Source organism: Pipistrellus kuhlii, unplaced genomic scaffold (assembly GCF_014108245.1).
Source record: "Pipistrellus kuhlii isolate mPipKuh1 unplaced genomic scaffold, mPipKuh1.p scaffold_m20_p_7, whole genome shotgun sequence".
In the NCBI taxonomy this organism is placed as follows: domain Eukaryota; kingdom Metazoa; phylum Chordata; class Mammalia; order Chiroptera; family Vespertilionidae; genus Pipistrellus; species Pipistrellus kuhlii.
In genome coordinates this window covers 31,787,734-31,814,403 of record NW_023425573.1, presented here as the reverse complement: position 1 = coordinate 31,814,403, position 26,670 = coordinate 31,787,734, and the positions used below count along the sequence as shown (strand labels likewise).

The 26,670-nt window shown below is 35.6% G+C and overlaps 1 protein-coding gene across 2 annotated transcripts in view; it reads left to right on the top strand.

Annotated features, from left to right (window-relative positions):
• PPP1R1C (protein phosphatase 1 regulatory inhibitor subunit 1C) overlaps positions 1–26,670 on the top strand; it is a 96,225-nt gene that overhangs the window by 23,004 nt on the left and 46,551 nt on the right. The gene's annotated exons all lie outside the window — the stretch shown is intronic.

The following is a 26,670-nucleotide window of genomic DNA, read 5'->3' as shown; positions in this document are numbered from 1 at the left end:
CTAAAAAAAAATCCTGGGGTGGTGGAGGGGGGCAATTGACAGAAGAAGGAGGAGGAGGTGGAGAGGCAGAAGAGATGGTGGAGGAGAAAGAGAAAGAGAAGGAGGAGGAGGAGGAGGGGGAAGAGGGAGAAGAGGAAGAGGAGGAGGAAACTGGGGCCTAGAGGCTAAGGTAATTCCCTCAAGTAGAAGTTACTTATTGCTTCTTAGTCAATGTCCTACTTTAGCTGTAGATGGAAAATAAGAACTTTTGTACAAAAACACACTGAAGGGCTATGTAATATAAGGTAAATATGCCATGTAAAAATTCTTTAGATAAATTTTCAGAGTTGTAACAAACTACTCTTGAATTTTTGACAGAACTATATATCTTAAGCACCATCCAAATTACCTTTTCACTTTGCTGAAATTAGTATCGTTTGAATATTTTTCTCATTTCATCCCAATTTTTTATACTACTTACTACAAAATTCAAACAAAATTGTTTTTGCTCACTATTTTTGACGTGACTTTAGATTTTCATGCAAATTGAAAATGAGTGATGTCAACTAATTCAACTTGGTTGTAAACTTCTGAGAAAGTTCTGTGTTCATAGAGTCTAGCATGGCACTTGCATTTTAAAATGTTAACATTTAAAGATAATAGGATTGAATTTAAGTAATTTTTACTTGCTCATTTATTCAACAAATGAGTAGGCTTTGAGCACTAACTACATGTCCTAGGCACTCGGGGACGCAGTGGTGAAGAAAACAAAGTCCTTGTTCCTTTGATGCACATGTTCTAATGGGATCTACTGGGAGAGGGAGGCATTAATCACTAAGTTCTTATCTCCATCAGGAACGTTTCTGTGCATATGTGTTTTGTCAAATCAGAGAAATGTTATGATGTATGTCTTGCACTATATTTAGCATCATATATTTCATAGTAGTTTACTACAGAGCATATAGTTTTCATTGAAACTCATACTGCAAACCCTTTGTCATCTCAAAATAGATGTGTGATGCTGAAGTTCTACATTTCTGGGGTAAATCAACAAAGAGAGAAAAATCATGCTCTTTTGTTTTGTACTTATAAATATAAATGTGCCATTTATATTATTCTGAATTAATGTCAGTTAAGAGAACATGAGTATAGTTCAAGTTTTTTTTTTTTTTTTTTTTGAGACTTTATGTCCATTTAGGCTAATCGATAATAATCATTTCTATTGATTTCCCTCAAATTCAATCTTTGTGATCCCATCTTCTGAAATATTTAAAGGAAGAAAAAAAAAGAATAGTATTGTGAAAAAATGACCTCATAGTGTATAGCTCTTGGCCAGTAATGATGGATCCAAATTAAGCCAAAGTAAAAATATTGAAAATCCAATTTCTGTGCTAGGTGTGCTGATAAAATATATTGCAAGAATCTGATTTGTGAGCTTATAACCTAGTTTCAGGATATAAGTAAAGGGAACTAGAACAATTACTAGAGGCAAGAAACAGCGTAAAGGAGTTATAGTAAGCCAGGTGACTTTTATTACTTAATGAATAATGTCAACAGTAAATGCTGCAAAAGTTCAGTGGAATGAGAACTGTCAGTATACTGGTGATTTAGAGTTGAACTTATGGAAGAAATAGAGTTTCATTACAGGCATAGCTTCTGGAAAATCATGGAGGTAAAACATGCTAAGTTAATTGCTCAGGTCAATTGGACTGGAGCAGAAAGTTAATTAACATTGGAAACCAATGAAAATTTTAGTGTGTGGGAGCCAATAAGTGGAGGGACTAGAAGAAGAAATTCTGAACTTGTCTTGCCAAGTGGATATTATTGACATTGTTTGAGCTGGAGCATGATGTGGTCTAAAGAAGCTCAGTCTTGCGGCATATGGTGTTGAATGTACAATGGCAGTAAGCTCAGTTGGAAGACTAATGGGATAGTCTAGGAATGAGTGATAAGGATCTAAACTGGGGAGGGGTGGAGGCAAAACAAGGGCTTATAAAAGACAAATGTGTGAGGCACTGAGAAAAATAAATCAATTTATTGCCTGAATCATTGATTGCCCGAATAGGCATGAGTCGAGGAAGCTAAGAGAGTAAAGAAAGACCCTATGAATAAGTAATAGGGGAATTGGGAAATTACAATCGGGAAGAGGGAAATAATTTTCTGGTAAAAATTAAGTTAGTTATAAATGTAAAATTAATGGTTATGTAGCTGCCTAATAACACATTAAACAAATTCATATGGTGTATGCAAAATATGATCCTGATGTATTATTTTACTATGTTATAGTTATAACCATATTCGCACTGTGAAAACATACACACACAAAAAAAAAACTTCAAAAATAAAACCAAGTGATAGCTCTATTTAAAAGTGATATATGTATTTTTAAAGAGTGGAGGTTCATATCATCATATATGCAACTTACAGTGTCGTAGGTCTTGCGAACCTACAGATAGAGATATAATCTTATTTATAATAATTGCTAAAGTTCCCTGGTGTGGTAGCTATTACCTGCTAATGTGGGCCTTCCAGCCTGCTACTAAGTGTTTTCCTTAATCAAATATTTTCTTGAATCCTTTGGGTAAAGTATCACATTTTACCATTTCTCATTATTTTTACTGTTCCTTGGACCCAGCTGCTACTACTTTGAATTGTTTCAATCAGCTGGCACATCTGATTGTTTCAATCAGCTGGCACATCATTTTTCAGGCACAATCCTGGTCCTCTGGGTAATTTAGTGGAGCCATGCTTTGGTAAAAAATGTCTCTCTCTTACCCTGACCAGTTTGGCTTAGTGGATAGAGTGTTGGCCTGTGACTCAAGGGTCACAGGTTCAATTCTGGTCAAGGGCATATACCTTGGTTGCAGGCACATACCCAGTAGGGAGTGTGTAGGAGGCAGCTGATCACTGTTTCTCTCTCATTGATGTTTCTAACTCTCTATCCCTCTCCCTTCCTCTCTGTAAAAAAAAAATGTCTCTCTCTCTCTTCTTGGTATTAGCCTATTAGTGGGGATGGAAATGAGGAGTGATTTAGTATGGTGGTTTTACGTATAGCTCCTTTTCCCATTTTTTTGGATGATGAATTGAGTTCAGAGAGATTAAGTAATGTGTCAGATACCATATAACAAATCAGTGACAGACCTGGAATTCAAACTTAGATCTATCTGACTGCAAAGTCTTAAACACAGAATTTAAAAAAAAATAGTTATGACTGTGATGCAGTCGTATAAGATAGCATTGAAGTAAACTCTGGAATCAGAGCCATTGTCTTATCAAATTAGTAAGATTTAAACAGGCATCTCTGAACTGAAACTAAGCTTCATAACTAATTTGGTGAAGTTTTCTATAAAACAGTCAGTGGCTGCCAAAACCGGTTTGGCTCAGTGGATAGAGCGTTGGCCTGTGGACTGAAGGGTCCCAGGTTCGATTCCGGTTAGGGGCATGTATCTTGGTTGCAAGCACATCCCCCAATGGGGGATGTGCAAGAGGCAGCTGATGGATGTTTCTCTTTCATCGATGTTTCTAGCTCTCTATCCCTCTTCCTTCCTCTCTGTAAAAAATCAACAAAATATATTAAAACAAAACAAAACAAATAAACAAACAAACAAAAAATAGTCAGTGGCATCTAGATATATTTCTATACCCGCAGCTTAAAATATCAGATACATTAAATAATTGAGATGCTTAAAAATCAATTCCCTGGAAATATGAGCCTGTTGAAATTGGTTTAAACAAGTTACATGATTGTTTGATATTTAATATTGAAAACTCATTAGAAGCATAATTAGTTCTCCATTATTGCATGAGATTACTGATAACTAAAGGAAAAATTAAAATGACTATACCTTATATGTATTTAAATGAAAGAGGCATTTTGATTTTTATTTGATATGTTGTTTTAATGTACTTATAAATATTCATACTGTGAGTCATGATAGGAGTATCTGAGGTAAGTAGCTTATGTTTTAATTTCCATATTATCATTACATAGAATTAGAGGAAAGGAAAGTAGTAACTTAGGTTACAAAATATCATTAGACATTACATACATTTTGGATTTGGGGGATAAAGAATGTGAAAGAATATGCAACCTGTGCTTTTCTCTTTTTCTCTCTGAGAACCATATAAGGGTTCTTCTTCACCAAGAAGGATCTCTGGGTAAAGTTAACTATGTGAAGAATGCTAACATAGAATCAGCAGTCCCTTGAGGACCCTGTTGGCCTGAACACTATTTTGCATGTGTTTCTCTGATAACCTCATCAGAAATCACTGCTCTTCTCAACATGTAGTTTCTCCTTCTATTCTTGGATTCTTTTTTTCCTCTTTCCCTAAAAGTTTTTGCTCCCCATCCTCTCCAGAATCTTTATCCTCTTTCTTTTTTTCTGCCTTGTAATAAGAATTGGAGCCTCTCTCTCAAAAAGAGAAAGAAGCCGACTCATGTCCCGACCTTCACCAAGCCCTCTATGATTCTGCTTGACTTCCTTCTGGCATTTACGACTCAGCTTTTCTAAGGTTAGCTTGTCCTTACTTTTATATTCTCATCAGTCACTCAACCCACTTCATTTCAGCTTTCACTAAACCTCCTCTCTCAAAGGTCACGTTATGGAAACAAACATCTCCTCTCTGTGCTTATCTTTCTTGATCTATCAGCTGCTTTTGAAACTGCTAACAATTCCCTTCTTGAAATGCTCTCCACCTTTGGCTTTTGTGATTCCATGCCTTCTTACTCCTTCAGCCAAGGTGACTTCTCAGTTTTGTTGTCTAGTGGCTCCTTGTTCTCCTTCCCTTCAATGAGTGGTGGATTTCTAGGGCTCAACTGTCCTTTCCTTACTCAGAACTAATGTCAACAACTGCACATCTGTCGGCTACCTCATTATAGTTAGTTTGCATCCTTTCAGCATTTATTGATTTAAATTATCTTTAATATTTAGACGTTTCTTCTAACTGGAAGAATCCATTAATATGGCCCAAGTTATCTAACTTTGTCTTGTGAATGAATGTTTGTTATTTTCCTTTTAATCGCTGATATAAGAAAACAGTTGTTAGTCATCTTTCTCTGCTTTTTAAAAACTTCTTCTGGATGCCGGAATCGGTTTGGCTCAGTGGATAGAGCATCAGCCTGCAGACTCAAGGGTCCCAGGTTTAATTCCGGTCAAGGGTATGTACTTGGCTGCGGGCACATCCCCAGTAGGGGGTGTGCAAGAGGCAGCTGATTGATGATTCTCTCTCATCAATGTTTCTAACTCTCTATTCCTCTCTCTTCCTCTCTGTAAAAAAATCAATAAAATATATTAAACAACAACAACAACAACAATTGTTCTGGAAAGGAACAATTGGCAAAATAAAGCTAATGAGGCAAAAAAGAAGTCAGATAAAGGGGAAATCTCTGAAATATAAAGTATTGGTAAGCTCTAGAAAGTATAAAGAAGATATTTACCCTTTCCCAGAAAAAACAAACAAACAGAAAAATGGTTATTGCAAACAACTGGACCCCTACTTTTATATATACGGTATATATATATATATATATATATATTTGAGTTTTTACAGAGAGGGATTGAAAGCTAGAAACATCAATGAGAGAGAAACATCGATCAGCTGCCTCTTGCACACTCACTACTGGGGATATGCCCGCAACCAAGGTACATGCCCTTGACCAGAATCGAACCTGGGACCTTCTAGTCCATAAGCTGACGCTCTATCCACTGAGCCAAACCGGTTTCAGCTGGACCACTACTTTTGATATCAGAGCTAATCACATGGCACATTGTAAGGGATCAATAAATATCTGTAGCCTAAACTGGATGGCTTAGTTGGTTGGAGTGCCATCCTGTAGACCAAAGGATTGCAGGTTCAAGCTCCGTTCAGGGCACTTTTGAGAAACAACCGATTAATGTTTCACATCAGTGCTTCTCTTTCTTCTTCTTCTTCTTCTTCTTCTTCTTCTTCTTCTTCTTCTTCTTCTCTCTCTCTCTCTCTCTCTCTCTCTCTCTCTCTCTCTCTCTCTCTAAAAATCAATAAACATATCCTCAGGCGAGGAAAAAAATAATTTAAAAAATAATTATTTGTAAATGAGATAGAAATAGCAAAAGGAGGAGAGACCACAGGTGGAAAAGCCATTAAGTTACAATCAGGATTAAATGACAAACAGGCTCTACAATGGGTTGTCAATGAATAACTTATAAGAAGCTGTTTCTTTTAGTCTTGATCTAAATTGCATGTTTTTTTAAAGAAAATGTTAAGCGGAATTCGTTGTCAGTGTTTACCTGATTTATGCTATTATTTAAATGAAACAAATAAAGTAATTAAAGAAATTCCCACAAATTGATGAACTATTTTTTGGTTAATAAAAATTTTACATTCATGTCAATTTACAATTTCAATTAAATTGAAAAGGTATTTTGAACCACTGTGCTATGCTCTAGGGGGAAATTAGAAATAAAGTATAACGTAAATCTGGATAAAGACAATTTAATGGTGCTGTATTACAGACTCTTCCTCCTCAGTCCTTCATTCTACATTTGCAAAGGTAAAACCAGCAGGAAAATTATCAGATAAAAACATAGCATAACTAAAAGTAGCAAAAGGGTAAAATCACATACCATACATTTTTTAAAAAATATATATTTTATTGATTTTTTACAGAGAGTTAGAAACATTGATGAGAGAGAATCATTGATCAGCTGCCTCTTGCATCAGCTGCCTCTTGCACACCTCCCACTAGGGATGTGCCTGCAACCAAGGTACATGCACTTGACCAGAATCGAACCTGGGACCCTTGAGTCCTCAGGCCGATGCTTTATCCACTGAACCACACCAGTCTCGGTAATGCAGGAAATTTAATAAGATGTTGAATAAATGGCAGAGCCAATACCAATGAGCTATCTCTCACCATCCCTCCCCTATTAAATCCTTAGGTTATGCAAAAGTGGAAAGAAACATACCAATTCCTCAATTGTAAGGTGGCAAGAAGGTAAATAATTCAACTACAAAGTGGAAACTGTATCAAGAATAATTCATAGTTGATCATATAAAAAAAATAGAATGGCAATTTTGTGAACATAACACAGAGAAAAAATAAACACCACACAACGCAGCTTGCTAAATGTTGGTGAAGAAGCCAGTATGGAAGAACATATGATTTAAGGGACAGAAAAAAATTTACTTACCAGTACCTCTGATACAAAATACATTAACATTAACAACATTAATATTATGACCCCATAACTACAACTTGAGATGATGAGAGGGAATAAATAAATGGGAGACTGTAGGCCAAAATGACACCACTATAGAATTTATGAATAAATTACAAACAGAAATAAAATGTAATAGACACACTAAAAGTGGAATAACTGATATAAAAGATAATTAGGATTAATGCACAGGGAAAAGATATTGAAGCAATTAAAAAAACATAGAGAGGGCCAAGAACCCAATTAAGAACAATCAGTCTCCCTTCCCTCCACCAAAGGAAAAAAAGAAACAAACAAACAAAAAACCCCAAGGAGATATAAGTACTACCTCTGTAATACTTTAAACAATAAAAAATATTTAAAAAAGAAACCCAAAATTATAGTAGTGAATTTTTAATTATAATAATGGAAAAATGAATGAAGATTGAAAGAGCATCTGATGAGCATCTGATGAGCCAATTCAAGCTTGCTTAGTGTGACTAAAATAAAATAATATTAATATTAAGTTATTAAAAGTTAATAATAAATTATTTTTCAAATGTGCAGACATAGAAAGTAAATTGCTCTTTTCCACAACACTAAATTACAGAAGACAGTAGGGGCCATTTCTAACATAGTTCTAAAGAGCTATCTTTAAAGTGCTGTTACCTCTTGGTAAAAAAAAAAAATTATTTGAACCTTATCAACTTCTAAAATTTTATCTTATCATCTATTTCTCCCATTACATTTGAAGAAATATCAGAGTACTTTTTTAAAACTAGAAAACTGTCAAGCATGTACTGATGACTTCCAAATCTGTGTCTTGAGACAAAAATATTGCCTGATCTTTAGACGTTTATGTTTAAAAATTGTCTGGACATTTTATTTTGGATGTCCCAGAGGCATAGCAAACTTAATATAACAAAAAGTGAAAATATCACTTCCTTTTATTTCCCCAAATCTTCCTCTTTTCATGTATTCTTTAACATTCACCCAAATCCCAATTACTGTCAATTTCATCTCCTAAATATTCCTAAATGTAGCCCACATCTCCATAGCTTCTACCATGTCTTAAGTGAGGCCCTTATCACCTCCATTCTTTTGCAAGCATGCCAACTTTAATTTTCTCTTCTTTTCCAACCGAGTGATATTCCTAAAATACACATCTGACCAGACCCATGTCCTACTTAAACACTTTTAAAAATTCTCCCACCAAATGCAGAAAAAGTTCCAAGTTCTTTTGCATGACATTGAAGCCTCCTTATGATGAGAACTCTGCTCTTTTCATTCTCATCCCTGCTCAAAACCATTCTGAACTGCCTACAATTCTACAAACATGGCTTTTTTATTCCTACTGTTCTCCATTCCTGAAGGGCTCACTCTTCTGATCTTTTGTCAAGATTCAGATTTGGAATCAAGAAACTTTTTTTTTTCCACTCCAAGCTAGAGTATGTGTCTTTTTAAGATGTGTGTTTTTGACAATGTGTACACATCATAATATACTTAATCATTGATGTTTTCATGCAAAGAAACATTTTTGAGTGCCTACTGAGTCTAGGAAACTGTCCTAGTTTGGACAGAGGCAGAGTGCCTTCCCTTATGTAGGGGTGTCGAACTCAATCAGAGAAGGGGCCAAAATCTAAAATCCAGCCTAAATCGCGGGCCGAATGGTTTACTGAACAGTCATAAACTGTCATTGTGATGGAAACGCGGCGGAGTGCAGTGATGACAGTGCAGTGCGGGCCACATTGTAAGGCCTGGCGGGACGGATTTGGCCCGCGGGCCTTGTGTTTGACATATGTGCCTTATAGGGTGGACTATTTAGGAGCAGATGACAAATATTAAATACATCAGTACCAAAATAATTAATTAAAAATCATGATAAATGCTACAAAGTATTAAGAAGTGCAACCAGAGTATATAATGACATAGATGTGACCTTGTCTAGAGAGTCAAAAAAGCCTTCTTCATGGGGTTAATATTTGAAGTGTAACATGGGAGTGCTATAGAGTGCAAAGTTTTTTAAGTAGAAGAAAGAACATGTTAAAAGGCCCAGATTGGGAAATAGAATAGTTCTTTGTGAGGAAAAGTGTCGTGAAATTCTGTGTTCACCATGTGCTTAAAGTATTTCTCCACAGATGGACTATGTTTTGGCAGGACGGGTCTGATTGACCTTTTAATCATGTATACTTATTAAACTACTTTAATGATAAGCAATAAACACCAATTCTGGCAATTTAAATAAAACAGTTAAATTGGAGGATTATAAGGATGTCACAGACGTGATGGACATGCCAATGAATGGGCATGATTCAAGGAGATCTTAGGACTAGAAGGCAAATTGTAATCACTCTACATTTATCTAAAGAGAACAGACAGAATTCCACAAAATTTACCAGGTTGCTGATGGAAAAGAAAAGGAGATTGTAGGCCACCAGAATCAGCAAATGTTCACAACACTGACCAAGGTCCTTGACACATATTAGGAATGAAATTAAAGTTTGTTGTATTCCGTGTCCTCCCATGGCTCCTTATGTACTTTAACATGTAAATTATTGCACTATATCGTGGTGTTTTGGTCTGTATCTTTTCGAGACAAAGGACTTCACTGGATTTCATTTTGTACCCAGCCCAGTGCAAGGCACCTAGTTGTTGTTCAACAAATGCTTGGAGGGGAAATGAGAAGTAACTGTATGCTCAGGTACCTGTTGTTAGATAGCTCAGTGGTCTGACTGAGAATGAGGGCTCTTTATTACTACATCACGTCGCTTCTTCCCATCTCTAGCATGGAGCAGAGTTCCTGATTCATAAAGTTTATTGCATGAATGAATACCTGAATGAATGAATGAAGAAATTGTTGTTATGATATCAGCTTTAATGACTATTTAACTTTCTCTCTCTTTTTTTTTTTTTTGTTAGCTGTATTGCAGATGTCTCCCACTTTCCCCCCTTTTACCTGCCTCCGGTCTTCACAACCCTGTTGTCTGTGTTCATGGTTTATACATAAGTTCTTTGGTTTATCTCTCCTTGACCCCCCATTCCCACATTAGGGCATATCAATGTTCCATGCCTCCATGCTTTGGGTCTTGTTTTGCTGGTCAGTTCATTTTCTTCATTAGGTTCCATAAGTGAGGTCATGTTTTCACTTAGCATAATAGTCTCTAAGTCCCTCCATGCTGTCTCAAAGGGTAAGGGATCCCTCATTTTTACAGCTGCATCGTATTACATTTTATAAATGTACTACAGCTTTGTATCCACTCATGTACTGCTGGGCAGTTGGGTTATTTCCAAATCTTAACTATTGTAAACAATGCTGCCATGAACAAAAGGGTCCATATATTCTTTCTGATTGGTGTTTTGTTTTTTTGTGTTTGTTTGTTTTTTAGGACATATTCCCAGAAGTGGAATTGCTGGGTTAAATGGCAGTTCCATTTTTAATTTTTTGAGGAACCTCCCTATTGTTTTCCATAGTGGCTGCACCAGTATGCAGTCCCACCAGCAGTGAACTAGTGTTCCCTTTTCTCCACATCCTTGTCAGCAAGTGTTGAATAATTGCTCAATTTATTCTTATTTTTGAAGAATAAGCTTCTAACTAGTCATGTAAGTGTCTTAGTTACAAAAATAATTGTCATGAGAAATTAAGTATAATTTTTTTTTTCTGCATAGAGCTTATTTCTTGGCATTTTGATTGCCAACTCTAAATATCCAAGGGGGAAAAAGCAGTGACATTTATTTTTTACTAGTCCCACCATGGTTTACTATGGAGACCTATGCTGTATCACTCACTTCACTGTGCTTTTCATCACATCTTTATTTGCTTGTTTCTAAGGAGTGTGACTAAGTGGTGGGAGGGAAAATATTCTCCAAAACAAGTCCTTTCAAGAAAAAGAGTTATAGCCGGCGCTATAAATTCAATGCAATTTGGCTTAAAAAATTACTTGGTAACACAAAAGCCTTTTACCTCTCTTACAGTCTTTGTAACTCTAGACAATTTCTCCTCTTAAGGACTCAATAGGTTTGTTCAAACCCTGTTTTTCATACCAGATTTCACCATTCACTGTTTGTTTCTTTTATTGCCTGTAAATTGAGGACAGTGAAAAAACTCAATAGTTGTTGAAATGATTAAATAGGAAAACAAATATGAAAAGGTTTAGCACAGTTCTGATACAAAATGAATGCTCATTAAATAGTAGTTATTGGATTATTATTATTATTATACATTGCTTATTTCCATATACATATTTAAAATTCACAAATACTTTAAAGATGAAGTTACTACACAGGCATATTAATAATTCTGCTTCTCAGTGTAAATAAAATTTTTAGTATTTGGACAGTTGTAATAGTCAACTAGTTAGAACATATTTATCTAGGAGATGATCCTTAAGATGTTTATATTCATTCTACTAGCAACATTTTATAATTCTAAATTACTGAGAATAAAGACAATTTAATAATTATAACTCACACTGCTTGGCAAGTATTTGACATAAACTCATAATGTATATTATCAAAAATTGCTTTAAAGGACTACTCCTGTGTGTGTTTGTGTGTAGTATTAAATGACATTCATAAGTACTTACATTTATAAGTTGTATTTTCAAGGAAAACGCACTAGAGGCCTGGATTTCCATCCTATCATTCTGTTATATTAGCTGCTTTAATAAGGATAAAGTCTTACATGCTTCTTTTTCAGAAACAACGTGAAGATGAAAGAAGAAGCATATAACAACACATATATCACAAAAAAGAGTTTTGTGATTTGTAAGAATTATGTCAGAGAGGCTAAACAGCAGAACAAGTTGAGGATTAAAAATAAAACACTTTGAAGCACACACATGAAATAGCTTTTAGTTCCGTTAGGAGCAAGAAATAAAGTGTATCCCAGTTGTTTTGTTCAGATGCTGTATTCTTAACATAACATCAAAAGCAAACATAGACAGAGGTCTTTAACTTTTATATTTCTTTCATCTCTTCGTACAAGGCAAATTTCCCCCCAAGGAAAAATGTACTGTGAGCATGTTAAAAGAGACCTGAAGATAAGTTTTCAATAACATTAAGAAGGCTTTTTGTCACTTTAAGTGCAGGTTCCCAGGCTCAGCAAAGAAAGTATATCACATGATAGTAAAATAACAGCAATTATGATCAAAGAGCTATGGAAGTCAACATTTAAAGATACAAGTAAAATAAGAGAGGTGCCAGAAGACTGTGGGGAGTGCTGGGGTTTATGGTTGAGAAAACACCGGAGTTTAGAAACTGTGAAATGTTCATTTGAACTTGGAGCAAAATCTATTACAGACTTCTGAGTGATCTAAAATGTTGAGTCTTAGAAACAAAGGAAATTCATAAAAATAAATCATGTCCCCACAATTTTATTTCTACTATTTTATTAGATTTTTGCATTGATTGATCAAGGGAAGGAAAATGCTGAAATCACATGTATATCAATAAAATATTTGGCAAATAACTCCTGATATTCATATATATATATAGGATGGAAAATAATTGGTTTATAATGCATTATGACAATTCATAATTTTTAAACTAACAGTCAGTCAATATGTATGGGCCTGGAGTAAACTATCCTAGTGATTTGCCTCTTGTTGAGCCATTTTGTCTGATAGTTTTAATTAATAACTCCAAATTAAGTCTGGCTAATGCTGCAAAGCTGGAAATACACTTGTAGGCTTTGGATTGCAGAATCAAGGTCAAAGACATCCTGACAAGGTATTTAGATGTGGTGAAAGCCTTCAAGATTAAAGATACTAAAGAAGAACATAACATCCTGTATTTAACTATTTAAGGTCAAATACACAAAGAAGAAGAAAAAGTTTATGTGAATTAAATCCATGGGTTTAAAGGTACAAATAGGTTGTATGAGCCTATCATGTATGGCAGCTAATGCAGTGATTTGCAACATTAAGATAATTATGATATACCGTATTTTTCGGACCATAAGACGCACTTTTTCCCCCCCAGAAGTGGGGTGAAAAAGTCCCTGCGTCTTATGGTCCAAATATAGCCTACACATATACTTTAAAAAAAAGTTTTTTTACTTGCCCGGCTCTGGGTGGTCTCTGTGTGCTTGCCTGGCTCTAAAATGGTTATAAATGCTGCTTTTTACTTTACAGGGTTGATTATATGTGTTTATGACTATGATGTTGGGTTTTAATGCACATAAAATATTTTAGGACACTATTTGTTTCAGAATCTTTTTCTTCATTTCCCTTCTCTAAAAACTGGTGCGTCTTATGGTCCGGTGCGTCTTATGGTCCGAAAAATACGGTACCTTCACTTGGAATGTAGTGCTTAGTTCTAAAAATTAACTTTTTAAAAGGGTCATCAACTGAGAGCTGTTTAAGAGAAAGAATGGAAAGAACTTGGAGACTGGCTATGGGACAGGAATGACAAAGGAGAAAGGAGTCAAATATTTGATTTTTTCTTCTTTTTTTGCAGCTTTCTCTCTCTTCCACTTACCTACCAGCATACACACAACATTTTACTTATGTTTAATTAACTATGTAATTATATTCACTGAAAAGGAATTTCTGGACTAGAATAAAAAATATATACTCATTTTTTTTCTTACAAGTGTAGTGAAATTTCAATGAAAAATATACATGAATACTTCTTGATCTTTAAGTCCAAGCATGTACTAGTCTATGTCACAGACAAAATGCTAAATATATATAACGTCATTTGGATTCTCTGGAGTACAGAGCCTGGGAAAAGGATTTGGATGAAAGTACTTCATCTGAAATGTAATCCCAGGAAACAAGAATGAGTGATACAGGGGCGGGGGGGGGGGGGGAAGAGGGGGGAAGGAAGAAGGGAAATGCATTCTCCAGGTCACTGCTATGGAATGGAGAGCCAATATGTCGGAATCTCTTGAGATGCACATACTGGTAGAATGCCTTTCTGAAGCTGCCTGCCTGAAAAACAAGAAACCAGAGCTGGTGTCCACTGTGTCTACTCCGCCAGGGACTACACATTACCCCTCAGGATCAGCAGTTGGTTCTCTGAGAGCCAGAGGGTGCCCTGGGGAGAAGAGGGGAGATGAATGTGACATGCCTCTTGGAGGTGGGATGCCGAGAACAAGAGCATTATAGTCCATTACTACAACAGCAGCATTATAATGTCTGGTGCCTTGATTGGGAATGTGTTGCTCAGGTCTGCACACCAGCCTTTAAGAGGGTGCTTCACAAGGTGAAAACAAATAGGATAACAGTTGCTATGGAAGCCAAGTCACATGGAAAAACACCAAGGAAGCTGAAGGTATTCGCTTTAAGCAGAGATGGGGGGAAACGATAGGTTCAGCAGCTAGAGAGGAGCCTGAGCTTCTCTGAAATATGACTGCAGCCAGGACTGAAACCAGGGATGGGCTGGTGTGATGAGATGCGGTGCATCTGAAGCATCTGGTACAGTGACCAATTTCTGAGAAAATCTTAGCAAGATTATTTATGTTAACTTTCCTTTTAACCTTAACATAATGTATGTTGCTCCAAATAATGAGCCATTAGAAAAGTCAAAGAAAGAATTTACTAAAGGATGACTGCCGAATATTAGAAGGGCGAAGGAACACAAAAATCAGCATTTGTTCAATTCCGTACTTATAGTCATTATTTTTAGATGCGGGCAAAATATATTTGGTTAACCATTCATATTTAAGTTCATGCGACTGGAAGTAAATTTGATCCATCTGTTCCTGAATTATTTTCTTAAACCACCAACATTTTGTTTTACCAGAATTGATTTCCAAGAGTCTTATGATATCCCAACTTCCTGCCAAACCTGCTATAAAAGTCTGGAATATGGTTATTGTACCAAACCTCCTCAAATATACTGTTGCTTTAAAAAAATTGAAATACGCAAGAAAACCAGCGAAAGAATTCTGATTTATCTGCTAAAATGCCATACATGTTGAAATAAAGCATAAAACATAAAATAAGAAGGAAGAAGTACATAGTATCTATTTTTACCATATAAATAGACCCAGATATGGTATAATACAAATAATCTCTCTAGATAGCACATGTGCCACTTTTTTAATGTGGAGTGGAATGCCCAGGACAAATTCATACCCACTCTGAAGAATGACGTAAGTCATAAGATTACCAATAACGTTTCCCCATCTTCCTCTTGGCTAATTTTTTGGTTACTGATAGGCTTCTTTTCCTCAACCTAATTCTGCTGTCGCTCAGGGCTGCCACCTAGGCCTTCTGCTTCTCTAGTGCCCCCCTCTTCCTGGGCATTGTCATCCTTTCCCAGGGCATCACTGACCGCCTGGAGGCTGATGCCTCCCAGTCCTTGTCTTCAGCTCTGCATTCATTTCTGAGAGTGACTATTTATGATCTCTTCCTGCTTGGATTGTCAGTAAGGATCTCAAAGTCAGCATTTCCATAAGTGCTCGTATTATGAACCAGAAACTTGACATTATCTTTGACTCCCTTTTTCTTTGTCACTCCTGTCCCACAGCCAGTCTCCAAGTCCTGTGCATTCTTTTCCTTAAACATCGCTCTAACTTGGTTCAAATGATCATTTTCCAGCACCTGAATTACTGCAGTATCTTCCTAAGTGAACTACTTATATGATTGGATGGTCTCCTCCAATCAATTCTCAACACGACTGCAGGACAATCTATAAGAGGAATCTGATGGTTTCTTCTTACTTAACAATATGTCAGTGGTTTCCCAACATGCTTAGAATAAAGTTCAAACTTCTTAAAGTCACAAAGCCCCAAATAAACCAGCTCCTTATTAAGTCTTTATCTTCTTCTCTCTGACGTCACCTCTGGCATATTATGGTCCAAATATTTAAATTATGCTTCAATTTCTAAAACTATTTCTTCTGATAAAAATCTCTTCAACTATCCTGTCCCAATAACTTCCCTTAGTCCACCTGCCTTTGTTGGGCATGCCAGCTTAGGTATCCTTCTCCCCAGGCTCCTTCTTGTCTGCCAAGGCTAAGCTAGCTGCCTTTGAGATGTACTTCTACCTCGCTTTGTGCTTCCTCTGTTACAGACATGATTTATTACACTACAGAGTGGTAGTTTCTTTAATTGACTGTCTCTTTCAAAGAGTTTAAGCTCCCTAGGAGAGTTGGATCCAAGTTCCTAGCAGCATGCCCAGTACATATTATGCAATTGATATATTATTGTTATGATACTAGGTGCATTTTAGTTCCATGGTGATGGCCTTATATACAAAAGACAGACAACCATAGCTGCTTACTTATAAACTGCATTCAAATAGGTTTTTATTCCATTTTCTTCTTGAAAAAAAAGAAAATTTTGAAAAAATTTAAATTTTAAGCTTCTATAAATATAGAGCTGTTCCCCCCCTGACATATACACATGTATAATTTTTTTCTATTTTTCTATCAAATATATTATTGCTATACATACAGACTAATTTCTGATTATAGTACTTTGTCTTTTAATAGTTCTTCCACATAACTACTATAAATAATCACTGCCTGAAGAACACACTGTGCAACCCTCAAGTAAATTTCATTTGAGACAAGAAAATTGGGAAATTGCATGAAGGTTATGATTTCCAAGACAGATAAAGTACCAAGAGATGGAAAGGGAACCTGATTCCACAGATATTTAATCCTTCATCCTTAAAAACAGAATGACTTAAGCATCATTTTTAAGAGAAGTTTTACTTAAAATGTGAAGTAAATACTTATAGATCATTTAATGGCAAAAGCTAACATGTATTTTTTAAGCCTACAAAAAGTTATGTAGAGTAGGATTTTAAAGATATAAAATTGACAGTGACTTATTAAATCTGCTTTGCAATTTGCATCAGTCAGAGAAAATGTAATAGTTTTTTATTTCTAGAAAAAATATTGGAATATAAGGTAAACTTCTAAGATGTTTGCTTATTTACCATAAATTTAATTCTAATGATTGTTCAATTTCAAATTACGATTAGTACATTTCTTTCCTTTGCTAGTAGAAATATTCTTATTATTGATGGTGGGATACTTTCAGTTGATTAAATCATGAAAACTTTCCCATGTTGCTTATAGATAGGTATCCAGATATATTTAATATAACTTCCATCCGTAGCAAAAAGGGGAAGTTTGCCTCTTATTTTAGATTTTGGTAGAAGGAAATTGTTGCTTTACTTCATTTCATTTTAGAATGGTTTACTAGGAAAAGAGGTACTCAGGTAAAATTATTTTGAAATTCATAACAGTATGTTTACATAGTCCAAGATGCGAAAGGATTTGCTATAAAAAATTATTTTCAATGGAGCATATCAAGAATTTGGTTAGGAGATAAGAATATGGTTTAAACAAGTCATTCTTTAGTTTAATAGTTTGATCGAGTTAGAGACGCTCCAAAATGATCAAATATTGATGTGTATTTGTCTTCGTAAGAATACACTGAAACCTAATTTTAACTTTATCTTTGCTTTCCAGTTTTTGTGAAAAGGTAGTCCCCCCATACTGACTATTAATTCAAATTAGGAATACATTCATTGACTGTAATTTCAAATTGAACAATCATTACTAAGTAAATATATGACTTGTAAAGAAACATTTTTTGAAGTTTACTTTTATATCACAATATTTTTTCTAGGAATGAAAAGTATTACACTTTCTCTGACTGTCTGGTGCAAATTATAAAGTAGACAAAATAAGACTGTCAATTTTAGCAGCCAGTGTGGAAAAAGAGAAAGCAGTCAATGGAGTGTGAACAATTCTAAATATTCCAAATATTGGTAGGCAGGTAATTCTAACCCCTGCGCCTCTCAGAACCACCTCTAAAGTAGGTGTTCTCAAAATTCCCTGGCATCGCCATTCAAATCATTAACCTCTGAGTGATTTTCTCATGTTAACCTCAATTATTTCCCTTACCCTGACTTATAAGGCAACTGGATATAGGATTTCATTTGGGGACTCTGCTAAGAATATAATTTTAATATCCAATGAAGTAGAATAGTGAAATGGTAGTGTTTTAAACTTGTTAAAAATGAAATTATTCGAATCCTGACTATTAAATGAGTTAACTACATTAGGTCAAAATGACATAGAATACATTGTTGGGAATGTAGTAAGTGCTCATTAAATAACTTCTTGATGGTTGTCCACATTGCCTGAAACATCAGTCATTACTTTAAATAAACCTATAAAGTTTATGTAAGAGGTATGCTTTGTAATCAGTTCTCTAGGTAAGTCTATGCAAAGGACATGGCATTTTAAAAATCAGAATTCCTGGAATAAGTGTGGCTGTTTACACTGATGCTATCCCAAAAGAAACCCATGTTTTAAATGAATCAATATATTTTGTGGGAAATTCAAACTCCAAATAGGCAGAAAAACTTCACTAATGGTTGAAAATTACACCTAATAAGATGATGCAATAGTTCTTTGACCCTCATAAAAATTGGTTCTGTGGTAGGATAAAATAGGTTTTATAAGAGAAGCTACGTTTATAAAATCCAAGAATACTGATGAAAAGCAGACTTCTGAGGTTTTTAAATGATCTGATTTTTCTGTCCTTTTATTGTGTTTGGAAGGGGCAGCAGAAATTATGAAATATAAGCATATTAGGATAGCTTGGAAGATACCTAATCCCTATCACAAGACAATTACTGGTTGAGAGTTCTTTCTTAACACACCAACACGATCCATCTTGTACATTTCTTGTCATCTCCTTCCCTATTTCCACACAGAACGCTCTGCACCTGGCTCGTATTCACTGCCACTAAAATCCATTTTCTAAGGGGCTCAGAGGGATCCGAATCTATTTGTCAATGGGGTTATGTCTTTCCTTTCCTCAATGAAAAGTGGAAAACTATAAATAATACGGTAAGAAAAATACAGCTGTGTGGGTATTGGCACAACAGGGTGAAACTATTCCTACCGTTTGTTTCTTTTCCCCGTGTCCCCTTTTCAGTGCGTATAAATTCATTGCTCTGGTGGTTTCAGTGTGGGCCCCAGTTATGACTAAATCTAAGAGCTCAAAGGAAAACACAGCTGAAACCACTGCCTGATGGCTTAACTCACGGCCCCAATTGACAGGCCTCTAACAAAGCCAAGCAGGCTTTCAGCAAAAAGGCTGATGACGAGACCTCATTTTAGAAAAGTGAGAGTCTGATAATAAGTTAGAAAGAGTGGTTTTAATCGTAGCTGTCTTAGGATATTCTGCATCGCCCTACTAAAAAGAAACATTTGAGTATGTGTAAGAAACACACGAGAGATTTCCCTACTATAAGTAAGAAACACGTGATAGATTTCTCTGGCACTTGAAACTGACTGAGTCTCTGCTAGAGTGCTAAAACCACAAGGCAATGACAAACTTACATACAAAATGAAGAGCTGAGCTGTGCAAAGCAATTTCCTTCACTTGTATTTGATTTATTCTCATTCACTTCTGAAAACTTGTGGGTCAGTGATTGTTCTTGAACTGTGAAACCCAAAGCCCATGGTTGTGATCCAAGGGTCTCTGGAAAGAAAGATGCTCTACCTTCAGATAGGCGAGGCACAAAAACAGAGGATCAGCTGAAATGTGATCATGTAGACTTCCCTGCCATTTTCAGAAATCTGATGGTAAATTCCTTCTGAGAATGCCATGGACGGTGCTAATGTTCTCGTGTTTACATCTCCAGGGCACTTCAAAAAGAGGACTATAAATTGCTTTCCACTGTTACACTTCCTCTACAGAACAGAATTAATTTTTCCTGCAAAGTAATGCTAGAAAAGATTAAAAAGAAGCTGAATGAAAATATATACTGACATAGGAGAGTATCTATATTTTCTGCCAACGTAGAAAATTCCACTTATTACACAGAGGAGTGGAACATAATAACTGAAAGATATGCTGAGCATTTTTTTAAAATCCTTGTATGAGGATATTTTTATTACTATTATTTAAGAGAGGGGAAGGGAGAGAGAAATATTTGATTGGTTGCCTCCTATATGGGCCAACCAAGGATTGAACCTGCAGCTAGGCATGTGCCCTGACTGGAAACCTTTTGTTGTTTGGGATGATGCTCCAACCAACTGAGCCACCCAGCCAGGGCACTATTTTGTGACTTTTAAAAAATGGATACGCTTTCTTCTTTATCTCTTCTTGGGTCCCAAATATACACTTAAAAAAAAATCCTCACCCAAAGATATCTTTTCATTGCTTTTTAAATAGAGTGGAAGGGAGGAAGGAGGAAGGGGCGGGGGAGAGAGAGAGACATCAATGTGAAAAAGAGACTATCGATTGGTTGCCTCCCACACGAGAGCCTCTGACGGGGGTCAGGTAGATGTCCTTGACCAGAAATCAAACCCTTCGGCTCCTGGGCCTACACTCTAACACTGAGAATACCAGCCACGACCCAAATACTCTCATTTAAAAAACATTTTTACATTGCTCTGAAGTTTTCGTTTCATCTGGAGGAAATTCATCTTCCAATTGCTTTTCTAGCAGTCATTCTTAAAGGTTCCTTTTCTTCTTATATTTTGATATTTTAATTTTAAAAATATATATTTTATTGATTTTTTGCAGAGAGGAAGAGAGAGGGATAGAGAGTTAGAAACATTGATGAGAAGATGAGAGAGAAACATCGATCAGCTGCCTCCTGCACACCCCCCACCGAGGATGTGCCCACAACCAAGGTACATGCCCTTAACCAGAATCGAACCTGGGACCCTTCAGTCCGCAGGCCAGCGCTCTATCCACTGAGCCAAACCAGTTTGGGTTGATAATTTAATTTTTAATCATCGTGAGTGAGAATCCCATTCCTCACCATCTGTGCTCACCTTTCCTTATTAATGTCCTTGATTCTTTCTCCATTCCAGCCCTTTAATCTAGAATCAGATCTGAATTTGGATCTCAGGCCTCCTGCTCCATGGTGATTTTATAAATAGAGCAGATGTGGTCATGGAGCCCATGGTGGCTTGTTCCAAGTTGTCTGCTTTCTCCCGCCTTCCTGGATACAGAGACAGGGTCCTCTCTCAGCGTACACAACAGAGCCCTGCTTCTAGTTTCAGTCAGCCAGCCTGGCCTCTGTCCCTTCCTTCTCCTGCGGTAAATCCCTTTCCTCAGGAAAAGAACCAGCTGTCTCTACCTTCTTCTGGAGCCAAAGTTTTTCAGGCCTATGATTTTTACCTGCTTAGTGCATCTTGTCTTCTGTTTATGGTCCAGAGAAATATTAGACTAAACTTTGATTATGGTTGTATTACGTTAGTCATCTCTTTTTATGTTCAATCTGTCATTGTTATTGCTTTTGAACAGAGAAGTCTTCAAAGCATGCTCATTTTATTGGAAGTACACCAATTTCCTCTAAACTGACATTACTCCTCACATTTCCAATATAACTGCCTAGAATAAAGATTTAAGTGGCTAAATTCATCAAAAGTCTGTATCTTTTGGTGTATGCTAAGAAACTAGATCTCTCCTTATGAAAGCATTCCGTACATGGGTCAGTGGTCTTGTATAGCCAGTATTCTAAGTAAATACTGCATTTTCAATCTTTTAGTTATTGTCTGAGGCTGATATTGATAAAATAGTATATTAAATGTGACTTTACCATTCATTTATTTGTTTTTAATTTCTCTTATGATATATGTTGTCCTTGACCTAGATATCTTCCCAATCTCTAGAAAGCAATAAGACAAATGATATAGCCCTAACCAGTTTGGCTCAGTGGATAGAGCATCGGCCTGTGGACTGAAGAGTCCCAGGTTCGATTCTGGTCAAGGGCATGTACCTTGGTTGTGGGCATAATCCCAGTAAGGGGGTGTTCAGGAGGCAGCTCATTGATATTTCTCTCTATTTGATGTTTCTAACTCTCTATCCCTCTTCCGTCCTCTCTGTAAAAAAATCAATAAAAATATTAAAAAATAACAAAAATAACCCCCCCCCCAAAAGATATATATCCTTGTTTTACCTCCTAGATTACCTTTCAAATTACTTGGGCAATATTTTCCGGAGTGCCTTTACCATTACCTTGAATCTGGTAAACTGATTTAAAGAAATGCAAGTCATGGCATCTGTTTAACAAATTTGCAAATAAAATGCTTATTTGTTTTAATTAATTTATTTATATTTTATCCACTTAATGTTTACATTCAATATTATTTAGTATTAGTTTCAGGTGTATGCATAGAGGTTAGACATCAAATAATTATGTGTTAAAACTATTCATTTAGTATGACTAATTGCACTACTATTGTATTGTTGTAATATAGAGAAGCATCAAACAGAAGATCTTGTTTTATAAAACATAAGCTTTAAAATATATTTATTTGATAGCCTGTTACTATGTGTCAGCTATGCTACCAAGCTAAGAGCTGTGGAAAAATCAAACATGGAAGCTAATCCTCATTTCTTCAGACATTATTTTAGGAGAAAACAATATTGACCTCAGTACAGCATTTATAGTGATGAATACTATGTGATAGAGAAAGTGCTGTGGTTATTGGCTGGAAGAGATGACTTCTAATTGAGAAGAGGGAGACCTGAACTTGGTGAGAGTTTCCAGAGAAGATGGAACTTCGGGGAATAGTAGTATTGAGGGAAAGAGCCTTTGGGTATGAGGAACAAACACACAGAAGCAGCAAGCCAGGGGGAGGTATAATCAAACAGGTACGACTAGTATTTTCTTTTACACTTTGTTCCTTCTCTCTCAACATTTAATCAGTAAATAAATAAAAGTAAAGACTCCCATTATCACTGGACATATTTAGAAATCATTTCACTCCTCATGTTCCACTAACATAAACTTGCTTACATGACCTTTCAACAACTTTAATTGAACATTGAAAATTTCTCTTTATAACCTTTATCTTACCTTTTCATCTCATCTTTTTAATTAGTCCCATATAACATTTTTAAAAATTCTGTATTTTTTTTCATGAACTTCCTTTCAGTTACATTTCTTACTTTCTAATAATGACTATGTGGTGTCATTCAAATCACATACAGAATCTCAACAGCAATAGCAAAGCATATTCATGGTGTGTTTTTTATTCATGCTTTCTGATTTTTCTTTATTTTATTTTATTTACTGACAGATGAAGATTTTCAGCTTTAGAGAAAAATTCCACAGTGGTCATACTGAATTTCCATTTATCCTCCTCATCACACAGTTTCCCCTATTATTAACATTTTGCTTTAGTCATTATAGCGTTATATTGTCATAATTAATCACCCAATATTGATGTATTAACTGAAATCCATAGTTTATTCAGATAGCCTTAGTTTTTACCCAAAGCTCTTTTTCAGGATAACCAATTACATTTAGTTGTCATGCCTCCTTAGACTCTTTTAGGCTATGACACTTTCTCATGCTTTCCTCATTTTTGATGATTATACTAGTTAGGGTTCTCCAGAGAAACAGAACTAATAGGATATAAATAGATAAATGGAAAGAGATTTATTATGAGGGGTAGGCTCACATTATGATAGAGACCACAATGTCCCACGATCTGTCCTCTGCTAGTGGTATAGCTCCAGTCCAAATCTGAAGGCCTGAGAACTAGTCGGTGGTGGCAATCATAGGAATTCTGGTGTAAGCCTGAATGCTCAAGGGACTTGGACCAGGACTTAAACTATCAATCTCCCTGATTCTCAGGCCTTCAGATTTGCATTTAGTTTGTTCTTTTTTTTCTACTTCCTTAAATTGTAAAGTTAAGTTGCTGATTTTAGTATTTTTTTTTAATATGGGAAGTGATAGCTATAATTTTTCCTCTTAACACTACCTTTGCTGTATCCCTTGAGCTCTGACTGGTCTTCTATGTTTATGATTTTTTCTTTGGCCCATTAGTTGTTTAAGAGTGTGTTGTTTAATTTCTACACATTTCTACATTTTCTAGTTTTACTGCTGTTATTGATTTCTAACTTAATCTTATTGTGGTTGGAGAAGATACTTTTATAATATATATCTTTTTACATCTATTGAGATTTAATTTGTGGACTATTCTGGAAAATATCCCAAGGTACACTTGAGAAGAATTATGTATGTTAACATAGAGTAAATGTTCTTACTGTCTATTTTGCCAATTTCATTAATTATGTCATTTAAAACCTCTATTTTTCTTACTTGTCTTCTTTCTGGTTGTTCGACTCATTATTGAGAATGAGGTATCAAAATCTCCAACTATTATTGTAGAACTATTCTTTTAATTCTGTCAGTTTTTGCTTCATATATTTTGATGGTCTATTATTAGGGGTTTATAATATTTATATCTTCTTTCTGTATGTGCACCCCATACTTAAGGAGTGGGGAGTTATGCTCCAAATTTTTTCATATTTTTTATTCCTAAAACCAAGCTTAGGATGAAATGAGGAAGGCAGAGAATTATTATGCTTTCCCAACCCCATTTCACAGATAGGAAAAACCCTAAAGCTCATGAAATTAAGAGACCTGCTTATGATCAAGACAGAAAAGTAGAAGAATCATATTAGGAATTATGTGTGCTCTATTTAGAAACAAATTTCTCGGCCAGCTGCAACCAAGATTCTCTAGTCTTTTCTTGGTTCTTTATCTCTTCATATTTTGCCCACATCTTAGTTTTTGTAGTTATCACTCTATTGCTGATCAGAAACTTTTCCTTATTCTTTGGTCATGGTCTTCATTATTTCCTTCTCTTTTAGACTTTATTTTTATAAGCACTTTTTTATTATAACCAATCTTCAGAGCAAGCAGACAGCTCTGATGGAGGTAGAAGGGTGTTGTCGGGGGGATAGGTATGGTGGAGGGATTAAAAAAAAAGAAAATAGAAGAGCGAGAGAATTCATGGACATGGACAACAGTGTGGCAGGAGAATGGAAGAAGGCATAAAAGGGATAACTGGTGATGGAAAAAATTGAATTAAATTAAAAAGAGACAATTGTGTTTGCAGTTTATGTGCATATCTACATAACCTTCCCAATTTAATAACAACCTATTAAGGAAAATAGAAACATGCTTACTTCACTGGATCTCAAAAAAATTCATGATCTATTCTTGGCTTGCTTTGTACTTTCACCTGAGTTGCTTTGACTTGAGTATGTCCTATTCCTTCCATGACTTAAATGTCTCAAGAGTATTCTAACTAATCAATACTCAAACCTTCAAGGCTATTTTTATCCCCACCTCCATCTTCAATGAAAGAAATATTCTTTGAAACATTATGCTTAGATGACTTATCTAATTGTCTCTCAAAGCAAGGAATTTCTTCTTTCAGACCAAATGGCCCTTAAAAAAGGGAAAAATATAGTTAAGAAAGCTAAAATAGGTACAATAGCCTATTTCAGAATATTTGTAGTTTTAGATTATAGACCATCATTTAAAAAAATCTTTCACATATTATTGATTGTGTTCCACCCTACTCAATATAGTATTTATTTTTATTTAATGAGAAAGCTAAACAGTATTTAAAGACAGAAATTTATCTTTATATTTTATTAATGACTTGACTTTCTAAACATTTCTGGTATTGGCTAGGGAATCACAAGTTGAGACCCTGAAGAGAACATGGAGATATTATAAACTCTATTTAATGTTTTTGTACAGAATAAAGAGCTGGAGAAGTGTGTATATATATATTCTTTGGATCTCCCCCTTCAGTTACAACCTCTTTGGTACAAATTGGAAAGAACAGTATGTTTGTGTCTGTATGTTGTGTCTATGTTTAAGGCACACAACAACTATATATATCCATATACATTCAGATACATATTTACTATAAAAAGAAAAGCAAACAATACAGATAAAATAAGACAAAATGTGTTATTCAAATACCCAAAGATAACTACATTTAACATATTGGTATGTATCCTTTCCATATATATGCATTTCTCTATCATCTCTATATTGATATTTTACCTATCATTCATAAATTTAAATGCCACAATATAGTTTCCAAGTCTTTTTTATTTATATAGCACATGTTTTTATGTCCATAAACACAGATTTATATCATGAAGCAGGCATTCTTTGATGAACTCCTTATTCAGTTTTGGATAGTCTCTCAGCTTCAGGACTAACCTCAGAGTCAGGAAAGGGTAACCCCATCAAGAAGCCTAGAGGCAGAATCCACACAAAGTAGGTGAGGAGACAGGAAAGAGGCTCAGCCTGGAATGTCTTCCCTTTGTGAAAGGAGTAGTGAGGACCTCTTTCTCCTCTCCTCCCTCCTCACCACTTGCTTACACAGACTGTGTTGAAGCTGCCTGAGCACTGTCATAAGAAATATTTCTGAGAAAGGAACTGATTCTTTCCAGTGGCATATAGAAAAGAGGGTGCTGACTCTCTTAGAGCCAGAGTAATTGGGCGAATGGAAAGGGAGGTTTGTTCTGCTTCATGGCAGACTTGAGGAAATTTGACAGAGGCGCCAGTCCATAGACAGCAGCAACAAAACCCATGAGAAGAGGAGGTCGTTTATGCTTTAGCACTCTGAAGCTGATGACACCAATAGTTGTCTAAGAGTCATTTCCTTGGACCCTTTCTGGACTGCTGGTAGGTGGAAATTTGGAATTTCAGGAGGGATTTTTTTAATTGCATTTAAAAAAAACGTTGGGAAAAAGTTA